The sequence below is a fragment of the Mobula hypostoma genome, chromosome 15 (genome assembly GCF_963921235.1).
Source record: "Mobula hypostoma chromosome 15, sMobHyp1.1, whole genome shotgun sequence".
In the NCBI taxonomy this organism is placed as follows: Eukaryota; Metazoa; Chordata; class Chondrichthyes; order Myliobatiformes; family Myliobatidae; genus Mobula; species Mobula hypostoma.
The window spans coordinates 19,032,090-19,054,390 of NC_086111.1; the positions used below are offsets into that span (position 1 = coordinate 19,032,090).

The window sequence follows — 22,301 nt, forward strand, 5'->3', positions numbered from 1 at the left end:
GAGGGTCTTGTTGGGTTGAGCACTATTTGTGGGAAGTATTTGTTGATATTTTGTGTCAAAATCTTGCTTCAGGACTGGGTCTTCCACTATTTAGTAACATAGTGGGGCCAGAGAAGATCAATGGAGCTAGGAGGCAAGGAAACTCAATCTCCCAGTGGCACAGCAGGTTACTGGCCTTGCTGAAGTAATATTTGTTTCCAGTCCAAAGGTTGACTGAGTGTGTGGATTACTGAATCATTTGCAGGGTGTCTGACTCAGGGAACCAAAGTTCAAAGTAAATTTATTATCAAAGCACGTGTATCTCACCAGACACTACCCTGAGATTCATTTTCTTGCAGGCTTTCAAAGTAGGACAAAGAAATATAATGGAATCAGTACAAAACTGATAGAGGTGTATAAGATGATGAGAGGCATTGATCGTGTGGATAGTCAGAGGCTTTTCCCCAGGGCTGAAATGGCTAGCGCAAGAGGGCATAGTTTTAAGGTGCTTGGATGTAGGTACAGAGGAGATGTCAGGGGTAAGTTTTTTACATAGAGAGTGGTGAGTGCGTGGAATGGGCTGCCGGCAACGGTGGTGGAGGCGGATATGATAGGGTCTTTTAAGAGACTGCTGGACGGGTACAAGGAGCTTAGAAAAATAGAGGGCTATGGGTGACCCTAGGTAATTTCTAAGGTAAGGACATGATCAGCATAGCTTTGTAGGCTGAAGGGCCTGTATAGTGCTGTAGCTTTTCTATGTTTCTATGTTTCTAAAACTACACACAAAGACAGACAAACAACCAATGTGCAAAAGAAGCCAAAGTGCGCGAATACAAACAAGCAAGTAATAGATAAGTACTGAGAACAGGAGTTGTAGTGCCTTGGACAGTGAGTCCACAGGTTGTGGACTTAATTCAGAGCTGAGGTGAGTGAATGATGATTCAGGAGCCTGACGGTTGAAGGGTAATAACTGGTCCTAAGCCTGGTGGTGTGGGCCTGTATCTGCTTCCCAATGGTAGCAGCGAGAAGTGAGCGTGGCCTGGATGGTAGGGGTCCTTGTTGATGGATGCTGCTTTCCTGCGACAGTGCTCCTGGTAAGTGTGCTCACTGGTGCGAAGGGCTGGGCTGTATCCGTCACTTTCTGTAGGCCTTCCCGTTGTTGTGACGCAACCGGTCAGGATACCCTGCACTGTACATCGATAGAAGTTTGTCAAAGTTTTAGATGACATGCTGATTCTTCACAAACTGCTAAGAAAGTAGATGTGCTGCTGTGCCTTCTTTGTAATGGCAGTTACATGTTGGACCCAGGACAGGTTCTCTGAAATAGTAATGCCGAGGAAGTTAAAGTTACTGACCCTCTCCACTTCTGATCCCCTAACGTAAACTCCCTCACGGACCTCCGATTTCTTCTTCCTGTAGTTAATAATCAGTTCTTTGTTTTTGCTGACTTTGGGTAAAAGGCTATTGTTGTGGAGCCATTCAACCAGATTTTTCATCTTCTTCCTATATGCTGATTTGTTACCAAATTTGATTTGGCCAATGACAGTGGTATCATCAGCAAATCTGAACACGGCATTGGAGCTGTACTTAGCCTGACAGTCATAAGTGTAAAGTGAGTGGAACAGTGGCCTAAGCACAAAGCCTGGTAGTTCACGTGTGCTAATGGTGATTGTGGAGGAGATGATGCTGCTAATCTGTACTGACTGGGGAAACCGAGGATGGTTGCACAAGGAGCCACCAAGGCCTAGGTTGATTACCACACTCTTGAACCTCCCTCTTGATTAATCCACCGCCCAGAAGCAAAGGTTACTTTAGTAGCCACAGGCCAAATACTGTTTAGTTATCCCTCTTATACGAGGTTGCCTAGAAAGAGTCCTGATCTGTGCTGACATTGGGCAAAAAGCAGATTCCTGCATCTGACCGGCCGAGATCTTCCAGCTTTTTTTGTGTGTTGCTCAAGACTCTGTAGCTGCTGCAAATCTGAGATAAAAATTAATGTTGCTGGAAATATTTAGTAGGCTAGGCAGAAAGGAGGGAGAGAGAAAACAGGGAATTATAGACTGATTAGCCTGACGTCAGTGGTGGGAAAGATGCTGGAGTCAATTATAAAAGATGAAATTACGATACATTTGGATAGCAGTAACAGGATAGGTCCGAGTCAGCATGGATTTACGAAGGGGAAATCGTGCTTGACTAATCTTCTGGAATTTTTTGAGGATGTAACTATGAAAATGGACAAGGGAGGGCCAGTGGATGTAGTGTACCTGGACTTTCAGAAAGCCTTTGATAAAATCCCACACAGGAGATTAGTGGGCAAAATTAGGGCACATGGTATTGGGGGCAAGCTTGCTTCTTTCAGGCGGGTGTGCTTTAGATTTTGCCTTGGGGTCTTGGGGCGGAGGGTGGTGGGAGGGGCTTCACGTTTTAGTTTGTTTCTCTTTGGGCTATATACATTATTGAAGTACTGGTTGCGTCCTTTTTCCCGGTATCTTTCGTATGTTCTGTTTCCTCTCCGGGTGTGTGGGTCGCGCCTATCGTCAATCCTCCTTGTTGTGGGTTGACTTTAGGATTTATGGAGTCTATTATTAATTTTGTCTCCTGGAATACTAACGGTCTTAATCATCCTATTAAAAGGAAAAAAGTTTTTAAAGTGTTCCGGAGACTTAAAGCACAAATTTTATTTTTACAAGAGACCCATGTACGGAGGGGGGACAGACTACGTTTTTTCAAATTCTGGAAGGAACAACAATTTCATTCGAACTCCAATGCTAAGATTCGAGGCGTCTCTATTTTTATTGATTCCTCAGTTACTTTTATACAACAGGATATTATTTCTGATCCGAATGGTAGATTTTTATTGGTTAGTGGTTTACTATTTAATAAAAAAGTAGTTTTGGTTAATGTTTATGCTCCTAATATGGATTGTCCGGAATTTTATAAATCATTGTTGAACCAGTTTCCGAATTTGAACGAGTTTTCATTGATCTGGGGTGGAGATCTTAATACCTGTTTGTCTCCAGCTTTGGACCGTTCGGCTCCTTTACGGACCTTACCTAATAAATCTGCAAATTTGATTAATTTTTTCCTTTCTGATTCTGGGTCGACGGACATTTGGCGTTTTCTGCATCCTCAGGAAAAAGATTTTTCCTTCTTTTCACATGTTCATCATTCCTATTCAAGAATTGATTATTTTTTTATTGATTCTCGTCTTATTCCTTCAGTGATTAAATGTGATTATGATTCTATAACCATTTCGGATCATGCTCCACTTAAGCTTTCTATTAAAATTATGGCCAATATACCAAATAATAGACAATGGCGTTTTAATTCGCTGTTGCTTCAGGACTCGGACTTTGTTACTTTTATGAATGAACAGATTGAGCTTTTTTTTACAATTAGCCATACAGAGGATATTTCGGTTAACACTCTTTGGGACACTTTTAAAGCCTATATTCGGGGTCAGATTATTTCGTATTCTGCTGCTTTGAGGAAGAAACAGAAGCAGGAGGAGATGGCAATTGTGGACAAGATTAAAGAAATTGATAAGAAATATGTTATGGCTCCTTCTGAGGAGTTATACAAACAAAGAACTGAACTTCAAATGGAACACAGTTTACTACTCTCGTCTTCGATTGTAAACCAATTAAAGAAAACAAGAAGTGACTTTTATGTTCACAGTGACAAAATTGGCAAGCTGCTGGCTAATCAATTGAAATCTAATTATGTTAAATCTCAAATCAATCAGATTTATAACCAAAATGATCGATTGATACTGGATCATGTGGGGATTAATCAAACCTTTTGTGATTTTTATTCTTCTTTATATCAATCAGAGTCTCCTCGAGATTCTAAATATATGAATGATTTTTTAGATAAGTTAGACTTCCCTCAGATTTCACAGGATATGTCTTCTTTATTAGATACTTCCATTACAATGGATGAGATTAAGAATGTTATTTTTTCTATGAATCTGGGGAAAGCTCCTGGCCCGGATGGATTTACCGTTGAATTTTATAAATGTTTTGCTTCTTTATTGATTCCTTGGCTCTGTAGGGTTTTTGAGGCTTCTCTGAAACTTGGTAAACTTCCTGAATCTTTTAATAGAGCATCAATTTCTCTAATACTAAAGAAGGATAAAGACCCTGCTCAATGTGCATCTTATAGACCAATATCTTTATTAAATGTTGATTCTAAAGTTTTTTCTAAGTTATTAGCAAATAGACTAGAAAAAGTACTTCCTTCTATTATTTCGGAAGACCAAACGGGTTTTATTAAAGGTCGTTACTCTTTTTATAATATTCGTATATTGTTAAATATCGTTTATACTCCCTTACAAAATGTTCCTGAGTGTGTTATTTCTTTAGATGCCGAGAAAGCTTTTGATAGAGTAGAATGGCCTTATTTATTTAAGGTGCTTGAAATGTTTAATTTTAGCTTGAAATTTATATCCTGGATTAAACTGTTATATCATTCCCCTATAGCCTCGGTTCGTACTAACTCTTTAAACTCACCTTTTTTTCCTCTCTTTCGTGGTACTCGACAAGGCTGTCCTCTTAGTCCCCTATTATTTGATATTGCATTAGAACCTCTTGCAATTGCTATTCGAGAATCTTCAAATATTACTGGGATAACTCGGGGATTAAAGTCCCATAAATTATCACTCTATGCTGATGATTTACTTTTATATATTTCTAATCCTGAGAAATCCATTCCTGCTGTTTTAGAGTTATTAGCACAATTTGTTTTTTTCTCAGGTTATAAATTAAATCTTAGTAAGAGTGAACTTTTTCCGATTAATAAACATCTTCCCTTATATTATAAATTTCCATTTAAATTGATTAATAATTATTTTTCATATCTTGGGATTAAAATTACTTGTAAATACAAAGATTTATTTAAGACTAACTTTTTACCATTAGTAGACCATATTACTCAACTTTCATCTAAATGGTTTCCCTTATATTTAACTTTGATTGGCCGTATTAATGCAGTTAAGATGTTTTTTTTGCCAAAATTTTTATATGTGTTTCAGGCATTACCAATTTTCATTCCAAAATCTTTCTTTGATAAAGTTGACTCTAAAATTTCTTCATTTATTTGGCAGAATAAGAATCCGAGACTGGGTAAAATACATTTACAGAAAGCTAAGAGAGATGGAGGTTTAGCATTACCTAACTTTAGATTCTATTATTGGGCTATTAATATTCGACATATGAAATTTTGGTTACTTGACCAGGACATACTATCTATTCCTAAATGGGTAGCATTGGAATTACAATCTGTTCAGGGTTATACACTTGGCTCTATTTTAGGCTCCTCTCTCCCTTTTGATTCAAAACGCCTTAAGCAGGTCTCTAACCTGATAGTTAAATATGCTTTGCGCATTTGGTTTCAATTCAGAAAATTTTTTGATCTTAATCAATTCGGGTTAGCGATTCCTATTTTAGGTAACATATTTTTTCCTCCCTCTTTTACGGATCGTGCTTTTCAAACTTGGAAGACTAAGGGTATTTTACGGTTTTTGGATTTATTTTTAGATGGTTCCCTTATGTCTTTTGAACAATTATCTAATAAATATAACTTATCAAGAATACATTTTTTTAGATATTTACAAGTTAGAAATTTCCTAAGTACTATACTTTCTTCCTTTCCAATACTTCCTCCTACATATATTTTAGATTCGATAATTAACCTCAATCCATGTCAGAAAGGTGCACCGGCTATGATTTATAATATTATTATGAAACTTAGGAAAGCTCCATTTGATAAGATTAGGGTAGATTGGGAACAGGAATTGGGGCTTACCATTTCTGTGGATGATTGGGGGCAGATTTTACAATTAGTTAATACTTCCTCTATTTGTGCTAAACATTCCCTAATTCAATTTAAAGTGGTTCATAGAGCACATATGTCCAAAGATAAGTTAGCGCGTTTTTACTCGCATATTAATCCTTTCTGTGATAGATGTTCGGGGCAGATAGCCTCTTTAACTCATATGTTTTGGTCTTGCCCTACTTTGGAAACTTTTTGGAGAGATATTTTTAATATTATTTCTAAGGTATTAAATATAGATATCTCTCCTCACCCTATTACTGCTATCTTTGGACTACCTAAAATTTCTAGTAATCTTTCCCCTTCAGCCCGTAGAATGATTGCATTTCTTACTTTAATGGCGAAAAGATGTATTTTACAACATTGGAAAGAGCTTAATGCTCCAACTACCTTTTTTTGGTTTTCTCAGACGATTTTATGTTTGAATTTGGAGAAAATTAGAAGTAACCTTTATGATTCTTCATTTAAATTTGAACAGATTTGGGGACCTTTTATTCGATATTTTCATTTAATGTAATATTTACCCTTCTTGTTTTTTTTTTCACTGTTTTTAATGGAGGTCGGGATTGAGGACGTGATTTTAAGTTTAACTCTGTTTGGTTTCAAGTTAGCCCATTGCTTTGCCTTGCTTTTAGTTAGTTGCACGGTGGTTTTTTTTTTCTTTTTTTCCATTGATATATATAAAATTTAGTATACTATTATGTTATCTTGGTTTCTTATGTTTAAATTACATTGTTTGTAGTTTTTTTTTGGTATTGATACCTTTTGGAATTTTATTATACTTTAACATTGTATTAATGTTTATATGGCTTACCTTTTTTGTATACTTACTCAATAAAAAGATTTAAAAAGAAAGAAAGAAGAAAAAGAAAAAAAAAAGAAAAAAAAACAAAAAAAAAAAGAAAATTGGCTGGCTGACAGAAAACAAAGAGTAGCGATTAACGGGTCCCTTTCAGAATGGCAGGCGGTGACCAGTGGGGTACCGTAGGGTTCAGTGCTGGGACTGCAGCTGTTTACAATATACATTAATGACTTAGATGAAGGGATTAAAAGTAACATTAGCAAATTTGCAGATGACGCAAAGCTGGGTGGCAGTATGAAATGTGAGGAGAATGTTATGAGAATGCAGGGTGACTTGGACAGGCTGGGTGAGTGGGCGGATGCATGGCAGATGCAGTTTAATGTGGATAAATGTGAGGTTATCCACTTTGGTGGTAAGAACAGGAAGGCAGATTATTATCTAAATGGAGTCAAGTTAGGAAAAGGGGAAGTACAATGAGATCTAGGTGTTCTTGTACATCAGTCACTGAAAGCAAGCATGCAGGTACAGCAGGCAGTGAAGAAAGCTAATGGTATGCTGGCCTTCATAACAAGGGGAATTAAGTATTAGAGCAAAGAGGTCCTTCTGCAGTTGTACAGGGCCCTGGTGAGACCACACCTGGAGTATTGTGTGCAGTTTTGGTCTCCAAATTTGAGGAAGGACATTCATGCTATTGAGGGAGTGCAGCGTAGTTTCACAAGGTTAATTCCCGGGATGGCAGGACTGTCATATGTTGAAAGATTGGAGCGACTGGGCTTGTATACACTGGAATTTAGAAGGATGAGAGGGGATCTGATTGAAACATATAAGATTATTAAGGGATTGGACATGCTGGGGGCGGGAAGCATGTTCCCGCTGATGGGTGAGTGCAGAACCAGAGACCACAGTTTAAGAATAAGGGGTAGGCCATTTAGAACAGAGTTGAGGAAAAACTTTTTCACCCAGAGAGTGGTGGATATATGGAATGCTCTGTCCCAGAAGGCAGTGGAGGCCAAGTCTCTGGATGTTTTCAAGAAAGAGATGGATAGAGTTCTTAAAGATAGTGGAATCAAAGGTTATGGGGATAAGGCAGGAACTGGATACTGATTGTGGATGATCAGCCATGATCACAGTGAATTGGGTGCTGGCTTGAATCACCTATTGTCTATTGTCTATTGAAACTATGGAGAGAAAAACAGTATAAACATTAATAGATATAGATGACACAAAATGGTGTCTGAGAGCAGGCCATTTATTTTCTCTTGGTCTCCACCCTATCACAGATATTTCTTTGTCCATTTCATCTTTCTCCTATCTCCATAACATAAACAGGCCTGTTTAGCACGTGCTCCGATTATAGGTCACTGATATGAATCATCTGTCTCTGCTGAACAATTCCAACACTTCCTGTTTTGTCTCAGCTCAGTGTGACTGGTTGGATGCTGGATCTGGCCTCAGCCACCTCTTGGAAAGGATGAGGACACAGGGGACTGCAGATGCTGGAATCTGGAGCAACAAATCATCTGGTGGTGAGGGGGCACCTCCCTGTCTGATCTTTCCTGTACGGTCACTCCTAAAGCATGCTGCCTTTGGGACAATGCTGTTGAAGAGGAAACAGTCACCAATCTCTTTCCAGATGTCCTAAGAGGTTATGGTGAAAGCTGCGAGGATCCTTGTCTAATTCATTCTGAGCGGCTGTGCAACACAAAGTTCTTTCATCAACAGGCTGCTTCCGTAGAGTGATGACAAGTGCAGCTTTAAGATCTCCAACTTAGTGAAAGACATCCTTTGGTATGCCTGGAACTTGTTGGTCTTCCAGCACAGCAAGATGTCCGTAGGGATATGCGACCAACTGGCACATTCCGGGCTGCAGAAGGACGTGCTGAAGGATGAACTGAGGCTCAGTACAGCCCTGTGAGGGAGGATCATATTCTGGGCTCCTTCTGCTACTGGATGGTTAAGGGACGAGTCTAGTGAGGTAACCCCTTGTATATATTGCCCCAGAGAGTCACATGACTGGCACTGAGGATCAAAGTTCCAATTTCAAAGAGATTCATTTTCTTGTGGGCATACTCAATAAATAAATCCATAATAGAATAATAACCATAATAGAATCGATGAACACCAACTTTGGCGTTCAACCAGAGCGCAAAATATAACAAACTGTGCAACTACAACAAAGGAGAAATAATAATAAATAAATAAGCAATAAATATTGAGAAAGTGAGTCCATAGTTTGGGGGAGCATTTCAGTGATGGAGTGAGTGAAGTTATCCCCTTCGGTTCAAGAGCCTGATGGCTGAGGGGTGATAACTGTTCCAGATCGTGGTGCTCTGAGTCCTGAGGTTCCTGTATTTTCTTCCAGATGGTAGCAGTGAGAAGAGAGCATGACCTCGGTTGTGGGTTCCCTCATGATGGCTGGTGCTTTCCTGTGACAACGCTCCGCGTAGGTGTGCTCAGTGGTGGGGAGAGCTTTACCTGTGATGGATATATAAAAAATAAAAGATGTTCTAACACTACTGAATGTATTCATCCAATTGCAATAAGCATGTAAAGAGATTTGCACTGTTTCTTCTTTTTGCATAGATATTTTATTATGAATAACATTTATTTTTGGAATAAAAATAACAAGAAAATCTGCTGGAGGAACTCACCAGGTTGGGCAGCATCAATGGGAGGAAAAGGACTTGTTAATGTTTTGTGTCAGAGCCCTACATCAGGACCGAGAGCCACTGCCCACAGACATCCCATCTGAGTATGGATAGTCTGCTTTCAGACCCCTCCTGGTGAACGTGTGAAGATTGACCATCTGGATGGGTTGGTGGAGTTGCTGAGTGGCATGGTGACGGAGCCATTAGTGTAACACTGTTACAGCGCCTGTGTAACGGAGCCATTAGTGTAACACTGTTACAGCGCCTGTGTAACAGAGCCATTAGTGTAACACTGTTACAGCGCCTGTGTAACGGAGCCATTAGTGTAACACTGTTACAGCGCCTGTGTAACGGAGCCATTAGAGTAACACTGTTACAGTGCTTGTGTAACGGAGCCATTAGAGTAACACTGTTATAGCGCTTGTGTAATACAGCAGTGGGCAGATCGAGAGGGAAAAAAGGGACAGGGACCAAGGGATGGGTGGATTGATGGTGGGACAAAGCAGAGAAGGGTGGTGAGGGAGGGGCCAGATAAACATGTATGTCCAAAGTCATGTAACTCTGTATGAAGCTAGAGTGCATGTATGTGCTTAGCGTAAATGTGTATATAAAGTCTGAACAACAGAGTGCATTATAAACATCCTGATGCTCCTTGTCATTGTACCAAGATATCATTTGTCAAGTCACTGCGATAGCTGGTGTACAACAGCGTCTCATATTTAAAGAATCCACCCACAAGCATCTTTTACTCCTCGGAACTGGCGTGGAGACAGATCATCCTTAACCAGCAGGGACAGTCCGAGAAGAGTATCTGAGTACACAGTGGAGATTGGCTAATGCTGGCACCTGCTAAAGGCTCTATGTATCCAATATGGGCGAAGACAGTAAAAAAAATCTTCAAAACAAAGGTCAGTGCAGCTAAGCAATATCCTAAGATTGTAAGAACTTATGTAAATGCAAACGTTTTATAATAGAGACAGGACTGTGGTGTAGTGGTTAGCAAAACGCCAGTGCCAGTGACGGGGGTTCAACTCCCGCCGTTGTCTGTAAAGAGTTTCTATGTTCTCCCTGTGATCGTGTGGCTCTTTTCCAAGTGCTCCGGTTTCTTCCCTCATTCCGAAGACGTACGGGTTTAACTGTACGGTGGGGCTGGAAGGGCCTGTTAACACACCCTATCTCCAAGTAAAATAAAGATCTGGAGAGTGAGGTTAGAATCATCGAATATGGAAGGGGTGGCGTTCAGACCATGGCTAAACCAGCAAGAAGCCAGTGAAACTCTGAGATAAATTATAGGCTGTTTGAAACACTAATTCCATCATTAGTAATGCATGGTCACCATTACCTTAGGAAATTCATACTGACAACAGAAAAATAATTAAGCTGAATATGCCTCCGGAGAATTTGTTGTATTAAAATGCAAATAAGGAAGCGCAGTCAACCATCACTGCTCCCAGTAATGGGTGGGGGAAAATACTAATATATATTTAACCTATTTTTTTATCCTGTTGCAGGCACAACAAAACAGCTCACCTTCCATCACACCATACATTAAGAAATCCCAAAATATCTGACATACAATGAAATACTTGAAAGCTCCTGATGGTGGAATGCGAAGGAGGCAGACGCCCTTGGCTCTTTCACGGACTCTACAACTCACATTCTCAGTATTACTTATTTACTTATTTATTTCTTTTATTTGCTCAATCTGTCTTGTTTTGCACATTGGTTGTTTGTCAGTCTTTGTGTGCAGTTTTTTCATTGATTCCATTGTATTTCTTTGTTTGACTGTGAATGCCTGCAAGAAAAGGAATCTAAGGCAGTATACAGCGTAACACAGTATAGGTACTTTGATAATAAATTTACTTTGAACTTTGAGTGTGAAACACCAATCAAAGAGTAACGCATACAAAATGCTGGAGAAACTCACCAGGTCTATGGACAGGAATGCAGGGACGATGTTTCAGGCCAAGACCTTCACAAGGACCGGATATAGAAACATAGAAACATAGAAAATAGGTGCAGCAGTAGGCCATTTGGCCCTTCAAGCCTGCACCGCTATTCAGTATGATCATGGCTGATCATCTAACTCAGAACCCTGTACCAGCCTTCTCTCCATACCCCGTGATCCCTTTAGCCACAAGGGCCATATCTAACTCCCTCTTAAATATAGCCAATGAACTGGCCTCAACTGTTTCCTGTGGCAGAGAATTCCACAGATTCACCACTCTCTGTGTGAAGAAGTTTTTCCTAATCTCGGTCCTAAAAGTCGTCCCCTTTATCCCCAAACTGTGACCCCTCGTTCTGGACTTCCCCAACATTGGGAACAATCTTCCTGCATCTAGCCTGTCCAATCCCTTTAGGATTTTATATGTTTCAATAAGATCCCCCCTCAATCTTCTAAATTCCAACGAGTACAAGCCTAGTCGATCCAGTCTTTCACCATATGAAAGTCCTGCCATCCCAGGAATCAATCTGGTGAACCTTCTTTGTACTCCCTCCATGGTAAGGATGTCATTCCTCAGATTAGGGGACCAAAACTGCACACAATACTCCAGGTGAGGTCTCACCAAGGCCTTATACAACTGCAGTAGTACCTCCCTGCTCCTGTGCTCGAATCCTCTTGCTATGAATGCCAGCATACCATTCGCCTTTTTCACCGCCTGCTGTACCTGCATGCCCACTTTCAATGACTGCTGTATAATGACACCCAGGTATCGTTGCACCTCCCCTTTTCCTAATCGGCCACCATTCAGATAATAATCTGTTTTCCTGTTTTTGCCACCAAAGTGGATAACCTCACATTTATCCACATTAAATTGCATCTGCCATGAATTTGCCCACTCACCTAACCTATCCAAGTCACCCTGCGTCCTCTTAACATCTTCCTCACAGTTAACACTGCCGCCCAGCTTCGTGTCATCCGCAAACTTGGAGATGCTGAATTTAATTCCCTCATCTAAGTCATTAATATATATTGTAAACAACTGGGGTCCCAGCACTGAGCCTTGCAGTACCCCACTAGTCACTGCCTGCCATTCTGAAAAGGTCCCGTTTATTCCCACTCTTTGCTTCCTGTCTGCCCACCAATTCTCTATCCACATCAATACCTTACCCCCAATACCGTGAGCTTTAAATTGGCACTCTAATCTCCTGTGTGGGACCTTGTCAAAAGCCTTTTGAAAATCCAAATATACCACATCCACTGGTTCTCCCCTATCCACTCTACTAATTAGATCCTCAAAAAATTCTATGAGATTCGTCAGACATGATTTTCCTTTCACAAATCCATGCTGACTTTGTCCGATGATTTCACTGCTTTCCAAATGTGCTGTTCTCACATCTTTGATAACTAACTCTAGCGTTTTCCCCACCACCGACGTTAGGCTAACCGGTCTATAGTTCCCCGGTTTCTCTCTCCATCCTTTTTTAAAAAGTGGGGTTACATTAGCCACCCTCCAATCCTCAGGAACTAGTCCAGAATCTAAAGAATTTTGAAAAATTATCACTAATGCAACCACTATTTCTTGGGCTACTTCCTTAAGCACTCTGGGATGCAGACCATCTGGCCCTGGGGATTTATCTGCCTTCAATCCCTTCAATATACCTAACACCACTTCCCTACTAACATGTATTTCCCTGAGTTCCTCCATCTCACTGGACCCTCTGTCCCCTAATATTTCCAGAAGATTATTTATGTCCTCCCTAGTGAAGACAGAACCAAAGTAATTATTCAATTGGTCTGCCATGTCCTTGCTCCCCATAATCAATTCACCTGTTTCTGTCTGTAGGGGACCTACATTTGTCTTAACCAATCTTTTTCTTTTCACATATCCATAAAAGTTTTTACAGTCAGTTTTTATGTTCCCTGCCAGTTTTCTCTCATAATCTTTTTTCCCCTTCCTAATTAAGCCCTTTGTCCTCCTCTGCTGGACTCTGACTTTCTCCCAGTCCTCAGGTGAGCCACTTTTTCTGGCTAATTTGTATGCTTCTTCTTTGGAATTGTTACTATCCCTAATTTCCCTTGTCAGCCACGGGTGCATGACCTTCCTTGATTTATTCTTTTGCCAAACTTGGATGAACAATTGTTGTAGTTCATCCATGCAACCTTTAAATGCTTGCCATTGCATATCCACCGTCAACCCTTTAAGTGTCATTTGCCAGTCTATCTTAGCTAATTCACGTCTCATACCTTCAAAGTTACCCTTCTTTAAGTTCAGAACCTTTGTTTTTGAATTAACTGTGTCACTGTACATCTTAATAAAGAATTCCACCATATTATGGTCACTCTTACCCAAGGGGCCTCTCATGACAAGATTGCTAATTAACCCTTCCTCATTGCTCAATACTCAGTCTAGAATAGCCTGCTCTCTAGTTGGTTCCTCGACATATTGGTTCAAAAAACCATCCCGCATACATTCCAAGAAATCCTCTTCCTCAGCACCCTTACCAATTTGGTTCACCCAATCTATATGTAGATTGAAGTCACCCATTATAACTGCTGTTCCTTTATTGCACACATTTCTAATTTCCTGTTTAATACCATCCCCAACCTCACTACTACTGTTAGGTGGCCTGTACACAACTCCCACCAGCGTTTTCTGCCCCTTAGTGTTATGCAGCTCTACCCATATCGATTCCACATCCTCCCGGCTAATGTCCTTCCTTTCTATTGCGTTAATCTCCTCTCTAACCAGCAATGCTACCCCACCTCCCTGTCTTTCATGTCTATCCCTCCTGAATATTGAATATCCCTGAATGTTGAGCTCCCATCCCTGGTCACCCTAGAGCCATGTCTCTGTGATTCCAACTATATCATATTCATTAATAACAATCTGCACTTTCAATTCATCCACCTTGTTACGAATGCTCCTTGCATTGACACACAAAGCCTTCAAGCTTGCTTTTACAACTCTCTTAGCCCTTATACAATTATGTTGAAAAGTAGCCCTTTTTGATTTTTGCCCTGGATTTGCCGGCCTGCCACTTTTACTTTTCACCTTACTACTTTTTGCTTCTACCGTCATTTTACACCCCTCTGTCTCTCTGCACTTATGATCAGGACCAGAGTCCTGATGATGGGTCTTGACCGAACACTTCAGCTCTTTATTCCTCTGAGTTCCTCTAGCATTTTGTATGCGTTTTGAACACAGCTGACGCTATTTAAAAACTGTTTGCCCCAGAGCACGAAGCATCCTGACTGGTCACATCGTGGCCTGATATAGCTATTCCATTGCACTGCAAAGAGGCTGCAGACAGTAGTGGACACGGGCTGGTCCGTCACAGGCACAGCCCTCCTCACCACTGACATTATCTCAGGGAGTTACTGCTTGTCGAAGGCAGCATCCATCATCAAGCTCGGTATAAACGTGAGCTTGCTCCGTGTTATTGACAGTTACCCTGACCCAACATCTGCAGTGAATGAGAACAACCAGCCTTCCTCCCACGTATTTCCAACCAAATTCCTTCCTGTTGAGCTAGCCTCATTCTTCTGAGCGGTGATTGGTGACTTGGGTGAGATCACCAATACAAGCTTACATTCTGCAGCTGTGCCGAGTACAGAATTCCAGGAAAAAAAATTCCAGGCTTTAGGATATGATCCGAATAAATTCAGATTTTTAGTTTGTCTGTTTTGGGTTGGAGTCATAATATCTGACAGAGGCAATTTTTTTTCCAAGTGCCGTCATGGGAAAAGATATCCAGGTGGAAGAGATTCGAGGATATTATCAAAGTCTCCTGGAAGATAAAGTGCAACATCTTCACCCGTGTTAAAGTCTACAGAAAGTGGTGGATATAGCCGTGTTCATCAGAGGCAAACCCTTCCCCAACGTTGAACACAGTCACAACAAGTGTTACCACGAGGAACCAGTATTAATCGTCGAGGCCTCCACAATCCAGGCTGTGCAGTTTTCTCACTCTGGCTGGAGGTACAGAAGCTCTAGATCACACACCAGCAGGTTCAGGAACAGTTATTACCCTTCAACCAGCAGCCTCCTGATCTGGCGTACTTAACTTCTCCCACCTCAACACTGACCTGGTTCCATAACCTATGGATTCACCTTCAAGGACTTGACGACTCATGTTTTCAGGATTATTTATTTATTTTTATTTACACAGTTTGTCTCCTTTTGCACATTGGTTGTCAGTCTCAGATTATGTATGGTTTTCATAAATTCTCTTGGATTTCTTTATTTTCCTGTGAATGCCTGCAAGAAAATGAATCTCAAGGTAGTGGACAGTGGCTTATACCTGGACAAAGACAATAAATTTCATAAAGTAATAAAATTCATAATGTAGGTTATAAAACAGCTGCTAATTCATGAAACCAAGTTTTTACTGGAACTACAGTGAACTATATGGGGCAAGGATTATATCCCATGTTTATATGGCAAAAGTGTTGACATGACTGCCAACACCCACGTCCATAGTTTTATACTTTCCAGTGACTATGATACCTGCTCTAATGACAGTAGCACCAGTCTATTAACAAGTGTAGCATTAGGAGCTTTTAGAACATAGAACGTAACATTACAGCACAGTACAGGCCATTCAACCCATGATGCTGTGCTGACTTTTTAACTTCTCCACGATCAACCTAACCTTCCCTCCGACATGGCCCTCCAGTTTCAATCATCCCTGTGCCTATCTAAGAGTTAGTTAAATGTCCCTAATGAATCTGCCTCCAGCATCACCCCTGGCAGGATGTTCCACGCACCCACCACTCTGCATAGAAAAACTTACCTCTGACATCCCCTCTATACTTTCTTCCAATCACCTTAAAATTATCCCCCCTCATATTAGCTATTCCCACCCTAGGAAAAAAGTATCTGGCTATTCACTCGATCTACACTTCTTAACATCTTGTAAACCTCTAACAAGTTACCTTTCAACCTTCTCTCCGAGGAGAAAAAGCCTTAGCTTACTCAGCCTGTCTTCATAAGACATGCTCTCTAAACCAGACAGTATCCTGATGAACCTCCTCTGCACCTTCACTAAAGCTTCCACGTCCTTCCTATAACGAGATGACCGGAACTGAACACAATACTTCAAGTGCAGTCTAACCAGAGTTTTACAGAACTGCAACATTCCCTCCCGGCTTTTGAACTCAAACTCCCCTTTTGGTAAGAATTACTCTGAGTGGACATTGCAAAAAAACATCCAAAGTCAGGAGCGACAAATATAAAAGCCCTCTGTCAGTGACATGAGCACTGATTTTTGTGTTGAGAAGGACAATTGTGCACTAAGTAGTTGAAACTCAGGGCTTTGTCGTCTCCTTAATACCAGCAAAAAGGCAACCTTGAGGAGCAACTGCCAGTGATTAATTCCAATTTCCTCACTCTGCATGGGGTTAAATCCAATCATTGTGCAATCATCTGCAATCTGTGCAGTGTCATTAAATCCAATCATTCTGCAGTTGTAGTATTAAAATTCAAGAGTCCAGTTGGAGAAACCAGAGAGTTACAGGGACATGGACCTATTGACCCACCCAAAACCCTGCCCACAGAAAGGTAAGGTAATCTCCGACAGCCAGTATTGTGGCGACCCACTTTCTGGCACGCACGAACCGGCTCACAACAGCGCGCGCAGGCAGGGGGCCGGCAGCAAAAAGGGCGCCAAGCCATCTTCACCAGCAGGGGGAGAATCCCGCGCGCAGAAAGGGTCTGGGAATAGACATTCCCCACAGTAGTCCCGCCCAGGGAGGGCGGGAACGGGAAGGCTTTAAAGCGGGCCGTGAAGTTTGAATAAATGGCTTTCATCGCAACTCTAACTCACCGACTCTGTGTGGTTATTCTAGCGCTGTGTGTAGCACACCGCTACAATTGGTGACCCCGACGGCCCAAACGATATTTGGACCAGAGATGACCGACGCTGCATCTGTTCACGCAGTTTCGTTGGAACTGCCAGGCTTCTGGATGCTGCGACCCCAATTATGGTTCGAACAAGCAGAAGCTCAATTCCACATTCGGCAGATAACCTCGGAGTCCACTCGCTACTACTACGTGCTGAGCTCCCTCAACCAGGAGACTGCTGCACAAGTTGAGGAGTTTATACAGTCGCCCCCGGAGGACGGCAAATACACAGCATTCAAAGCCCTGCTCATAAGGACTTTCGGACTCTCACGGCGCGAACGAGCACGCCGCTTAATGCACCTGGATGGTTTGGGAGACAGGCCGCCGTCAGCATTAATGAACGAAATGCTGGCCCTGGCTGAAGGACACAAACCCTGCCTCATGTTTGAGCAGGCGTTCCTGGAGCAACTGCCCGAGGACATGTGCCTGCTGCTGTCCGACGCAGATTTCAGCAACCCCCGGGAGGTGGCGGCCCGAGCAGATGTGCTGTGGAATGCCAGGAAAGAGAGAGGGGCATCCGTCGCACAGATCACCAAGCCGCATGCCCAACAACAGACCAGACCAGGCCCGGCAGCAGAGCCTACAAAACCCGGCGACGGGAGTGAGGAGCCCAACGAACAATGGTGTTTCTACCACCAGCGGTGGGGCACAGAGGCCCGCCGCTGCAGACCGCCCTGCAAATTCCCGGGAAACGCCAAGGCCCAGCCGCTGCCGATCGCTACGGCGGCTGGCCATCAGGACAGCCTCCTGTATGTCTGGGACAAGCAGTCGGGACGTCACTTTTTGGTCGACACCGGAGCGGAGATCAGCGTCTTACCTCCAACGAGTCACGACACCCGCAACAGAGAGCCGGGACCCACCCTGAGGGCCGCTAATGGCAGCACAATACGAACCTACGGCACCCGCATGGTGCGGCTACAGTTCAGCTCCAGCCGGTTCACGTGGGACTTCACACTGGCCGCCGTGGCCCAACCACTGCTGGGGGCAGATTTTCTACGAGCCCACAGCCTGCTGGTCGACTTGCAAGGGAAGCGATTAGTCCACGCCAAGACTTTTCAAACGTTCTCCCTGGGTGAAGCACAGTTGCCAGCCCCACACCTGGACTCCATCGCGCTGTCCGACGATGAATTCACCAGGGTCCTGGCGGATTTCCCATCAGTACTGACACCGCAGTTCACGGCAGCCATGCCCAGACACGGAGTACAGCACCACATCCCGACCCAGGGACCACCCCTCCACGCCCGTGCTCGAAGGCTTCCCCCGGACAAGCTCCAACTGGCGAAGGAGGAGTTCAAGAAGATGGAGGAATTAGGGATCATACGACTGTCTGACAGCCCATGGGCCTCCCCCCTTCACATGGTGCCCAAGGCAACGGGGGGCTGGAGACCATGCGGTGATTACCGCAGACTGAACGAGACTACAACGCCAGACCGCTACCCTGTGCCGCACATTCAAGACTTCGCAGCAAACCTACACGGCGCAAGGATCTTTTCCAAGATAGACCTCGTCCGGGGATACCACAAAATCCCTGTACATCTGGACGACATCCCCAAAACAGCACTTATCACCCCGTTCGGACTTTTCGAATTCCTCCGAATGCCGTTTGGTCTAAAGAATGCCGCACAGACTTTCCAGCGGCTAATGGACGCGGTGGGACGTGACCTGGACTTTGCATTCATCTATTTGGACGACATCCTCATAGCCAGCAGTAGTCGGCAGCAGCATCTGTCCCACCTCCGCCAGCTCTACTCCCGCCTGAGTGAATTCAGCCTTACAATCAATCCAGCCAAATGCCAGTTCGGACTCGACACCATCGACTTCCTGGGCCACAGGATTACTAAAGACGGGGCAACCCCGCTGCCCGCCAAGGTAGACGCGGTCCGTCACTTCCCCCGACCCAACACAATCAAAGGCTTGCAGGAATTCGTGGGTATGGTGAACTTTTACCACCGTTTCCTCCCCTCAGCAGCCCGAACCATGCGCCCCCTGTTCACCCTGATGTCGGGTAAGGGCAAGGACATTACCTGGGACGAAGAGGCCGCAACCGCTTTCGTTAAAACCAAAGAAGCCTTGGCAAACGCCGCGATGCTAGTGCACCCCAGAACGGACGTTCCTACTGCCCTCACGGTGGACGCATCCAACACAGCAGTCGGTGGAGTGCTGGAACAACTCATCGAGGGTCGCTGGCAACCCCCGGCGTTCTTCAGCAAGCACCTACGACCACCCGAACTCAAATACAGTGCTTTCGACTGGGAGCTATTGGCACTATACCTGGCAATCCGGCATTTCAGGTACTTCTTAGAAGGTAGGCCCTTCACCGCATTCACAGACCACAAACTGCTTACCTTTGCGTTCACTAAGGTGTCCGACCCCTGGTCGTCCTGCCAGCAGCGATATCTGTCCTACATCTCCGAGTACACGACGGACATCTGGCATGGCTCTGGAAAGGACAACGTCGTGGCGGACGCACTTTCCAGACCTACCATACAGGCCCTGTCCCAGGGGGTGGACTATGCAGCGCTGGCAGAGGCACAGCAGGCAGACGCTGAGATCCCCAGTTACAGGACTGCAGTCTCCGGTTTGCAGCTCCAAGACCTCCCCGTAGGCCCAGGTGAGAGGACCCGACTGTGTGACGTAGCTACCGGCCAAGCCCGCCCCGTCATCCCAGCAGCCTGGCGCCGGCGGGTGTTCGAAACCATTCACAACTTAGCGCACCCCTCCATCAGGACAACCGTCCAGCTGGTCTCCAACAGGTTCGTGTGGCACGGACTGCATAAACAGGTCAATGAGTGGGCCAAAACGTGTATGCAGTGCCAAACGGCCAAGGTGCAGCGGCACACCAAGGCTCCACCGCAGCGGTTCGAACCCACCCGCCGGAGGTTCGACCACATCCATGTGGATATCGTGGGGCCCCTGCCAGTGTCACGAGGAGCGCGGTACCTCCTAACTATGATAGACCGGTTCACCAGATGGCCAGAGGCAGTCCCGCTCACCAACACCACCACCGAATCCTGCGCCCGAGCACTGATCGCAACCTGGGTAGCCCGCTTCGGGGTACCGGCCCACATTACCTCCGACAGGGGCGCCCAGTTCACCTCCAGCCTGTGGTCAGCTATGGCCAACCTTTTAGGATCGCAGCTACACCACACAACTGCCTACCACCCACAGTCGAACGGACTAGTGGAGCGCTTCCACCGTCACCTGAAATCGGCTCTCATGGCCCGCCTGGAGGGGCCTAACTGGGTGGACGAACTTCCCTGGGTCCTGCTCGGAATTCGCACGGCGCCCAAAGAGGATCTGCACACCTCGTCGGCCGAGTTGGTGTACGGCGCGCCCCTAGTCATCCCAGGAGAGTTCATACCAGCCCCAAGGGGGCAAGAGGAAGAACCCACAGCATTCCTGGACAGACTACGGGAGAGGCTCGGTAACCTGGCCCCCATACCCACTTCACAGCACGGACAGAGCCCGACCTGCGTACCCAAAGACCTGCAGAACTGTAAGTTTCTTTTTGTACGACGGGGCGGACATCAGGCACCGCTACAGCGGCCCTACGAGGGGCCGTTTAAGGTGATCAGGAACAACGGGTCCACGTTCGTGCTGGACATTGGGGGGAGAGAGGAGGTATTCACGGTGGACCGACTCAAACTGGCCCATGTGGACTTGGCGCAACCGGTCCAGGCTCAGGCACCGTGGTGCAGGGGCGGACCTCCTAAACAGAGGCCGATCCAGACTGTGGACATTGGGGGAGGTATCGCCGGTTCTGGGGGGGGGGGGTTTATGTGGCGACCCACTTTCTGGCACACACGAACCGGCTCACAACAGCGCGTGCAGGCAGAGGGCTGGCCCCAAAAAGGGCGCCAGGCCATCTTCACCAGCAGGGGGAAAATCCCGCGCGCAGAAAGGGTCTGGGAATAGACATTCCCCACAGTAGTCCTGCCCAGGGAGGGCGGGAACAGGAAGGCTTTAAAGCGGGCCGCGAAGTTTGAATAAATGGCTTTCATCGCAACTCTAACTCACCGACTCCGTGTGGTTATTCTAGCGCTGTGTGTAGCACATCGCTACAGTATTATCATTTCCCAGCACCTGCCTCTACCAAGTTGCCAATCTGCTCTGAGCGGATACTATGTGGACATTCAAACAGCAATCCCCATATTGCAGGTTGGCACTGTGTATTCCATCCTTCTTGGGTGGATGTGTTTAGAGATTTCATTCATACCTGGAATGACTGGCTTACCTCAGACCTGCTGTCCACTCTGCAGCAAAAGTGGGGGCGGAGCTGAAGATGGCGCCAGAGGGCGACTTGTCCTGGCCTGTCAGTGGAACAGTTTAAATTCTTCATCTTGTAATGCCTCTTTTTTTCCTTTTCAAGGTTGCTGAGTCCTATCAAAGTCCGTGATCTACAGCTGCACTCAAACTACAGTTCTTCATGGTGGTGTGTTCCCATTCTTGGAGTTCACCGATCGGCTGAGTTTTCAATATCTCAAAGGTACGTTTAATGTCAGAGAAATGAATACAATATACATCCTGAAATGCTTTTTCTTTGCAACCATCCACAAGAACAGAGGAGTGCCTCCAAAGAATGAATGACAGCTAAATGTTAAACCCCAAAGTCCCCCCACCCAAGCTCCCCTCCCTCACATGTGTAAGTGGCAGCAAACAATGATCTACCCTCCCCCACCAGCAAAAAAAACATCGGCGCCCACCACTGAGCACTCAAGCCTGCAGCAAAGCAACAACAAAGACACAGACTTGCAGTACTCCAAAGACTACTCGTTCACCCAGTATTCGACATACCACAGGCTCTCTCTCTCTCTCTAATAAGGGAGAAAGAGAAGTCTCCATTTCACAGCGAGAGGGGAGACATAACAAACAACTCCTGGTTTACGATGTTAAAAGTCCCTTGTGTTGCTTTTTCTGAGCTCTGTGCCCGAAAATCTCAGGTCTCTGGGGAAAAAAGCCAAAGATCTTCCGACTCCCCCGACGACATACTGATCTCCTGCCGTGACACCAACCTTTGATCCGCCCATCTCCAGAGCCACGAGATCTTGGACCTCCATAGGCGAGCGAAGCTCTTAGGCCGCACCCTTGGCATGTCAAAATATAACCAGTCATGAAACCCAGAGAGTGGGTCCCATTCCCACAAAGAACCGAGGTCAGAGAGTAACTCCAGGTCAGGGTCTTCAAAAGAACCGT

General features: G+C 44.7%; 1 long non-coding RNA gene across 1 annotated transcript; it reads left to right on the forward strand.

Moving 5' to 3' along the window:
- The first annotated feature begins 454 nt into the window (after positions 1 to 454).
- On the forward strand, positions 455 to 15,503 carry LOC134357059 (uncharacterized). Its single transcript, XR_010020487.1, has 4 exons — positions 455 to 1,073; positions 9,930 to 10,169; positions 10,773 to 10,925; positions 14,937 to 15,503. It is a non-coding gene; the product is annotated as an uncharacterized LOC134357059 (long non-coding RNA).
- Positions 15,504 to 22,301: the final 6,798 nt, after the last annotated feature.